This window comes from Helianthus annuus, chromosome 12 (genome assembly GCF_002127325.2).
Source record: "Helianthus annuus cultivar XRQ/B chromosome 12, HanXRQr2.0-SUNRISE, whole genome shotgun sequence".
In the NCBI taxonomy this organism is placed as follows: Eukaryota; Viridiplantae; Streptophyta; class Magnoliopsida; order Asterales; family Asteraceae; genus Helianthus; species Helianthus annuus.
Genome location: NC_035444.2, coordinates 120700465 through 120708663, shown reverse-complemented (window position 1 = coordinate 120708663; position 8199 = coordinate 120700465). Strand labels below are relative to the sequence as shown.

At 35.1% G+C, this 8199-nt stretch overlaps 1 long non-coding RNA gene across 2 annotated transcripts; it reads right to left on the bottom strand.

The window, feature by feature from the left end:
* Nucleotides 1–1876: 1876 nt before the first annotated feature.
* On the bottom strand, nucleotides 1877–5609 carry LOC110895818. 2 transcript variants are annotated; one of them, XR_002567397.2, is made up of 4 exons: nucleotides 4808–5609; nucleotides 2352–2483; nucleotides 2180–2235; nucleotides 1877–2104 (listed from the first exon to the last, which is right to left on the bottom strand). It is a non-coding gene; the product is annotated as an uncharacterized LOC110895818 (long non-coding RNA). The 2 variants fall into 2 exon arrangements; XR_002567396.2 differs by having other exon boundaries at nucleotides 1877–2235; nucleotides 4808–5605.
* Between the last annotated feature and the right edge of the window lie 2590 nt (nucleotides 5610–8199).

Sequence of the window (8199 nt, the reverse complement as noted above, 5' to 3'; positions counted from 1 at the left end):
ACATGTAACATCTGATAAGTAGTAAAATGCAAAACTAAGAAAAACTACTGCTTCACGTTCCACTGTTGTAGCCTGAGCACAGATGTTGAATCTTCAGTGCATTCTTCAAAGGTGATCAGTCTTTGAGAGAGCAGTGCTTGAGTCTTCAGCAGTACTTAGGAAACAGCAGTAGATAGAGCATCAGTGTTTGTCTTCAGCAGTCGTTAGATAATCATCAGAGTTTGGTTTATCAGTTGTTATAGTTGAGCAGCACTTAAGATCTATCAGCTGTTAGATAACCACTGTCAAGGGGAGAGTTTAGAGTAAACTTCTGCTTATTGATAGTCCACTGATGTGATCCGGTTTTGGCTTTACATTATCTGTTCCTCTGGTAGGGTTCAATCCCAACACCACGGTCTATATGGAGATACTAGGTTATATACCCGTGAGCTTCACGGGTTATGGGTTGTGTTAAAAAAATCTATATTTATAAAAGTATTTTTGTGATATCTCTTCGTGCTAAGACCTATGTTTGGCAAACCTTACCAAGAAGGAAAAAAAAAAACAGAAATTGAATTACTTAGGGCATTTACTTCACTTCAATATGGCAATAAGTAATAGAAATTGCAATAGTATTAATTCTCTACAAAATACCTATTTAATTTTAGATGGGCACGGATCCGAATGAATATGGATCAGACCTTTTGATTCGGATCATCCAACTTCCCGGGCAGTTTTATTTTATTACTTATTAAAAATTTATACTTTTTAAAAATATAACCTATTAATAGGTTATCACCCGTGAATACCCACGGGTTTTGAAATTTAAATTTTATGAAACACAATTGTATATATATTTTTAAAAAATGAATAATGTGTGATGACTAAGGTATATTAATTAAACATTAAGTACGTCTTCAAAATTAAAAATAGTTATCAACTATAAGAGAAAGAACAAAGTTGATCATATTCGTTAACATGATCATTAAAAGAATCTTAAATTACTGAAACCACAACTTCTTGCTTAACATGTGCAATGAAGGAAGTTGAAATTTCAATGGTCCAAAAATACAATACAATACTACCAATTGCGATCATGGGTACGGAAGCGTGTATGGATTTTGACCAGAGAGTTTTGACAGAGGGAAGGAAAGAAAGAGAGAGAAAGAGGCAATTACTGAGATAGGTGTGGGTTACCAAAAGCTTTGACCTTTCCTTCTTTTTAGAATGGGTTTGTGGTTTAATTAAACATAAAAAATAAAAAATCTCACAAAATTACACATAAGATTATAACCCGGAAACCTCCCGGGAAGCAAAATTTAATTTATGTTAATATAATTATGTCGTTAAATAAAATAAAAAGACATGTTTCCAAACGTTATATGATTTTATAATTGTTTTGATTTAATTTACATAAATCATAAGTGTTTAAATAAATATACCCGTGAGCTTCACGGGTTATGTTAAAAAATTTACAATATATATATATATATAGAGAGAGAGAGGCCGGTTAACGTAAAATAGCTCTTAACGTACGACCGGTACGACAGCTAATTACGCACGTTCATTTTAAAATCATGCACGTTATAAACTCAAAAATCCAAATCACGCATGTTGAAAACATTAATCACGCATGTTATAAAACATAATCACGCACGTTGTCGTACGTGATGTACGTTAAGCTTTATTGTATTTTACACCCCCCTCTCTCTATATATATATATAAACATTAAAGTAAGGTAACCTTTGATCAAATAATAGTTTTAAGTCACAAAGCTAATAGATCAGTATATTGTCAGGTCGGTTGATATTGGAGATTGAAAGATCACATCTAATATATAGTATTTTTGTTAGTTTTATTATTCGTATAATATTTTATGTAAGTGGATTCACAATATAGAAACCTCTTAAATTATTCCATTCCAATATAATTTAAAATTTTAATTCTCAATGTAACAATCTACTTTTTAAAAATCATATTAAAAAATCAATTAACTACACATCATAAATACAACAATACACATCATGTTTGTGCCAATTAATTAAACACAAAGTAAATATAAAAAGAACGTTGTGGGTTTGACCCACTTCTTCAAGAGAAATGATTTGGATCTTTCTATTGGTCCTAAAAACCGAAAAATTATCAACCTGATGGATAGAAAATAAATATAAAGAGATAAATTTGTTAAAAAAATCTCACCTTTTCAAGTGGTAGTTGGTGAGGATTTGTCAAACTCTAAGAACATCACCAATAACCTGCAAATATGTAACAATTTGTAGGAACTCGGAAAAACAACTTGGTCTAGCGGATTATGTAATTGTTTAAAACAGGTCACAAACACTTTTCATGGGATATGAAGAATATATCTCACCTCAATGGGGACATCATCCACCATGTGTCTTTTCAAGATTAGCAACTTTTTCATTGATGTGCAATTGTTTGGGAGTACATGCATGATCACTTCTGGCAGTCTTTAACATTGTAGCTTCAAGCTTCATAACACCTTAAAAAAGCCTTTAAACATTAAACTTTGCAAGTATCATATCCTTGACTTCAATCCATTTTCATCATTACACATGGACTAAGGTCGACTGAAATACTACAAGAAAGGACAAAATGACAACCCTTCAAGATTTAATAACCTAAATATATTCGGTTAAAGTGTCTTGCAACCTTTGGTAGAAAACCAAAACGCCATTTTAAAAACAAATACCAACAATGACATAAAATAATGAACCGAAAAGAGGGACATACGTCTACATCTATGATAAGATGAAGACCAGACGCACTACATGAAGGAAATTAAGGCAAATGAACGGAGCCTAATCCTTAAAAATCTAATTTAAGTTCGGTTTACTGCTACTTTTTTTTGTGTTTGGTTCAGTTTAATATTATATTTCCTACTAACTTATGATATAATAGGTTTAAGTGTAAGATGTAAATAAATCAAAACAACATAGTTTTATTTTTCAAACGACCGGTGCCATCGAACCAAAGTGATAGGGTTTTTTTTTTTTCAAAAAAAAAAACGACCCGTATTGACCCGAACATTTTACTACAAACCCATTTTGACCCGTTACACACCCCAATCAGCAAGAAGCAAACCAGAAAGAGATAATTAAACTACCACTTCATAACCAATGCAACGTTTTCTATATTATTACATGGAAAAAAATAGACATGTTCAAAAAAAATTATAAAAAAACTTACAGGACGTACGAAAATATAGAATAGACATGAATGACACGTTCTCTCTCACAACACTATATGCAACTTACTTCAGATTTGTTGCAAATCTATTTAATGGATCACGCAAGTTTTTTTTGTAAGAGTAGTAGACTGAGGCCTGGACCACCAAGTCCTTAGCACGGTTTTAGGATCTCCACAACGCGGTTGATATTAAGGAGTTAAAGTGTCCAAACTTGACGTAGGTCATAATTGGTCAAAACCAGGGTATGTAGGAGCCTTATATGTAAAAACAACCAACCAAATGAGGGAAATTATTAAATGGTTTTCTTGACGAAAAGGCTGGCATGTAAAAAAGATAAGATGCGGCTTCTGGTTGTACAAAAGCTTATTTGGTGGTACACGGAGCAACACCTTACGTCCGTGAAGCCCTCACCTCTTGCCTCGACTTTCTAGACCTAAATGGACATTTGAAACTTTTGCTACCAATGATGAAGTTCTAGTTTCAATCAACACAATATACTGACACACACAAAAAAAAAAAAAAAAAACAAAACAAAAAAATGATGTTTCATAGGGTTCTGAATAATCTCTATTTGGGCTAACAACTAATTGAGTGAAAATGTTTCAATCAAATACTTAACTTATAATTAAACAAAGTGCTAAATAATAAAAAGAATCAACACTAACTTTCTAGCATTGATTATATTTTATAAATTATTAGTAGTTTTTTTTTTTTCAGAAACACTGTATCTATAATTCAAACAATTATTTTGGTTCTAATAGCATTTTTAAGTATCAACCATGGAGATTGAAATGCCTTTAAGTTAAAATAAAACCTTTTCTTTTCAATTATCAGTTTTGCTGCTGTTATAACTTATAAACACACAATCTTCCAAGTGGTTCGACTTTATTCAACTTAAAAAGAAAGCTCTCTACAACTACACTTGACATCACTAATAATGTGAGCTAATGGAGAATCGAATTATAGACTATTCTCAACTTGAAATGATTCTGGTTCTGTATACCCAGTTTGATTAGATGGGTTAGTTTTGGTTGTTAATTGATCATCATGGTTCAGACATTGTATCGAACAGGTGAGGTGCATTAATGTGCCAACACAAATGAGGAAACTGGTCTGGATAATTGTATTAGAATTTGACAAACATGCATCAGTTGGTCCAAATCTATGCTAGTATTATCATTTCAAAAAAGATTATACTTGCTAAATGTGACAATTATCGACCATGGATAGACAAATAACTTTGAATAAAAAAGTATGTGTCTTCCTACCGCTCTAATAGATTAAAAGTTTATCTATCTTCAAAATCCCAAACCAAATCCGAATAACTAATCAGAACATTGGCAAAAGCAAGATCTTGATGTACAAAGTTTTTCAAAACATAAATCATCTTAAAAAACTATAATCGACTTAACATAATAACCTAAAACTTACTCAACATTGTTTTAGAAATGTTACATATAAAACAAATACTATCAAATGGACTAAAATGGGCAAAAGTAGTCTACTCTAATACTATCGGTATGTAAGCAAAACAATGATACCATCTTACAAATTAGGCCTACTCAACATCTAAGTGAATACAGAAACTGAATATTAAATATTACAAATTCACGAACCTGATTTCTTCAACCACCAGAATACCGCCCAAAACACCATTACAGCCGCTGCCGGAATTTGAGAGAGAACATAAAGAACTTTGAAATTTGAAATCGAAATTGAGAGTGAGAGAGGGAACGTCTGTCGAAGAATTTAAGTGTATGAAACATCATCTTACCACCCTATGGATTGCCTGCAGAAGAGGTTTTTTCGAATGAAATGAATGAGGACAACGGTTTGGCCACAGATAAGAAGATGTTCAATGGACCATTTGAGAGCGTGCGGGCTGTATTTGTCTTTGTCTATCGCCACCCCGACCAAAGAGGCTCCCTTCCGCGGCAACGGGTCTCTGTCTTGGACACCACCTTTGCTCTTCGGAAGCCACATTGTCTGTTTCTTAATTCCTCAACATAGGGTGGTAAGATGATGTTTCATTCTCTCTCTATTTTCACTTTGCAATGAAATTAGGGTACACTATGCTTAAAAATTTCTCCTAATTTTGAAATGGAATGTCTGTAGATTTCTTTAAATTGGTGTTCAATACAATAGAAAGAAAAGAAGAGAGATGAGAGAGGCGTGAAAGATGAAGGAGTAATGAATTGAGGGAGAGAGTGGAGATTTGAAATTCAAAACCTCTCTTTCAAAATTCAAAATCAGGAGAACATGGGGGCGTACTGGGTTTTTTTTGACATTTTGTGTGTATTGCAGAGAGAGAAAGGGATGTTACAAGAGATGGGTTCTCAAAACTCTCTTTCTCTCTCTTTTCAAAATTTAAAAGCAGAACATGGATCTATAAAGAGATAGAGCAGAGGGAAGGAAGTGACGGGTATATTTCAAATCTGAGTTAGGTTTTATAAAAAAAAACAAAAAAACCAGAAAATGACACATAGGATTAGAAGAGGGGAGAGCTTGACACATAGGACAGAGATTATGGGGGTTGCTTGTGGTGATGACACCTAGGATAGAAACCTTTTGCTTTATTATAGTAGGAAGATGTTGGCTACCTGTTCGGGGGTTAAGGAAATGGTTTGGTAAGAGTCTTGCCTTGTTCAGTGTATAGATTCTGCAAGGACCTGGGTCAAGGTTAGTAGGACCTCCTTCAATACCCACTGGTATTGGATGGCGGGGGTCTGAATTTCTTTATCCCCTCATATGTAAACTACTATTAAAACATTAACCCGGCTACTTAGGATTGTATCCCTGCTGACTCAAACTACTTAGCCGAGGGTAACGTCACCTTCAAAAGAGGGGCCTACCACATTACACATTAATAACTTAATTAATTATCTTTTAATAATCCAACCCTTTAGGATTGTATCCTTGTTGACTCAAACTACTGGGTTGAGGGTAACGTCACCTTCAAAAGAGGGGCCTACTACTATAACTAAGATAATCTCTTAAAAAGTGCAAAAGTGCGGAATAATCAAAGGTTACACTAAAGGCGAGTCGGATCCAAGTGATTCATCTTGTCTATCTGCTTTTACTTTTATTTTTATTTTCAGCATTTTTAGTTTTTATTTTTATGTTTTAAACCTTTTTCTAAAATTTTGATTTGAGTAGACGTTGAGGATAAACCGGTACTAAAAGCTCTTGTGTCCTTGGACGACCTCGGTATCTTACCAACACTGTACTACGCTCACGATGGGTGCACTTGCCCATATGTGTGTTTGGTGTTAGTAAAATATCGTGTTTTATAAATTTAAAACTTGACTAATGTGTTAAAAAGGGCTAAAAATATACATAAAAATATATCACACCGCACGCACATCAAGTTTTTGGCGCCGTTGCCAGGGACACAAGGATTTTAAGAAAGTTAGGAATCAACGGCCTAATCGTTTTTTCTTATTTTTCTGTTTTTTTGGGATTTTTCGTAAATTTTCAGCTTCTGCAGGACTCAGCACGGGCCGTGCCCGCTGAACATGCCCTGTGCCTAATCATTGGTACTTGCAATCCTGTTTTAAGTCAGACCGTAGCTGAACACAGGGCCGTGCCCAATCAACACGCCCCGTTCCCAAGTATCAGATACTGAAAACAGAACCGTAAGATCCCGATGGTTGGTAATTTCTGACACAAACATGAGCGATACTGATTTTTTTTACTATCGGCCCTCTTATGGTACATGGTGTCAAATATGTGGTGGCAATCATGAAGATTTAGAATGTTATTTTTTAAATTATAAGCCCCACTATACAGATCCATTGTTTTCCTGTAGCCTTAAGAGGGGCGAAAGTAAAAATAATCCCTATCTCTCCCTCGAATGCTCTCAATCGACCCTTCTAGGAGAAATGCTTCTTGATGAATTATTTCAAATGGAAGATCTAATTCTTAATTGGGTAAAAGAACTTGAGATGGATATCATTAATTCACCTCAAGACGATATCCAAGAAGAATTATTGAGATCACATTCGAATAAAAACAACTTCGTTATCCCCGATATCACCTCTAACTCTTGCGAAGACTTGAGCGATAGTCGTCCCTGTGTCGATTGTGCCGTGAAGGACTCCCCATCGACTTCCTTCGATGCATACATAGACCTGAGCGATTCGACATACACCTTCTTTAACGAGAGCCCGGGAAAGGGTTGGACTTGTCCATCTACATTTAGCATAGGAATCACCCTTACCGATAACCTCTTGCATTCTCGTCTTAATCTAGAGCAATTAAGGTATCTCAGGCACTTCAGTGTTGTTCCGTCCAGTAAGGAACCACCCGATCCGGACAAATTCCTTAAAAATAGACGAAACTTCATAAACAGCCTCTAGACACGGGGCCGTGTCCAGGTCAGCACGCCCCAGTGTCCACCAAAAGATTCCCGTCTGACTTTATGTCAGAATACAGACAAAATGTGTCAGGATTTTGTCTGCACATGGGGCCGTGTCCAGCCGACACGGGGCCGTGTGCAGCTTGCTGTCGTTTTCTATAAATGCAACCAAGATTCCTACACATTTGGACCACTCCAAAAGACAGAGATTTTGTGGATCTTCACATATACCATCCTAGGTATATTCTAAAGAAGGTTCCCAACAACCATCTTGTCTTTTCTACTTTTGTCTATTGCCTTCTTCTTCATTTTCACCTCAAAACACCTCCATTAAAGCTTGAAATTAACATGGTTCAAGCTTTGTTGTGATATTTGTTAGATTTTTATTCAAGGAATCTTGTTAAAAATAAGTGCTACAACATTGTTTTATTTCTGCTTAAAAATGCTTTAATTGTTATAAAAATAATTTAAAACTCCAAGATTCCTTATTCCAAAAATCTGCAGACAGGTGAACACGGGGCCGTGCTCATTGAGCACGGGGCCGAGTCCGAGGTTACTGTTTCATTAAAATGAACTCTTTTCAGTAGAATGTCGAGCCAAAACAGTGGAACTTCGTCAGCACATTCCAGAAACAGTTGAAGAGAACGGAGG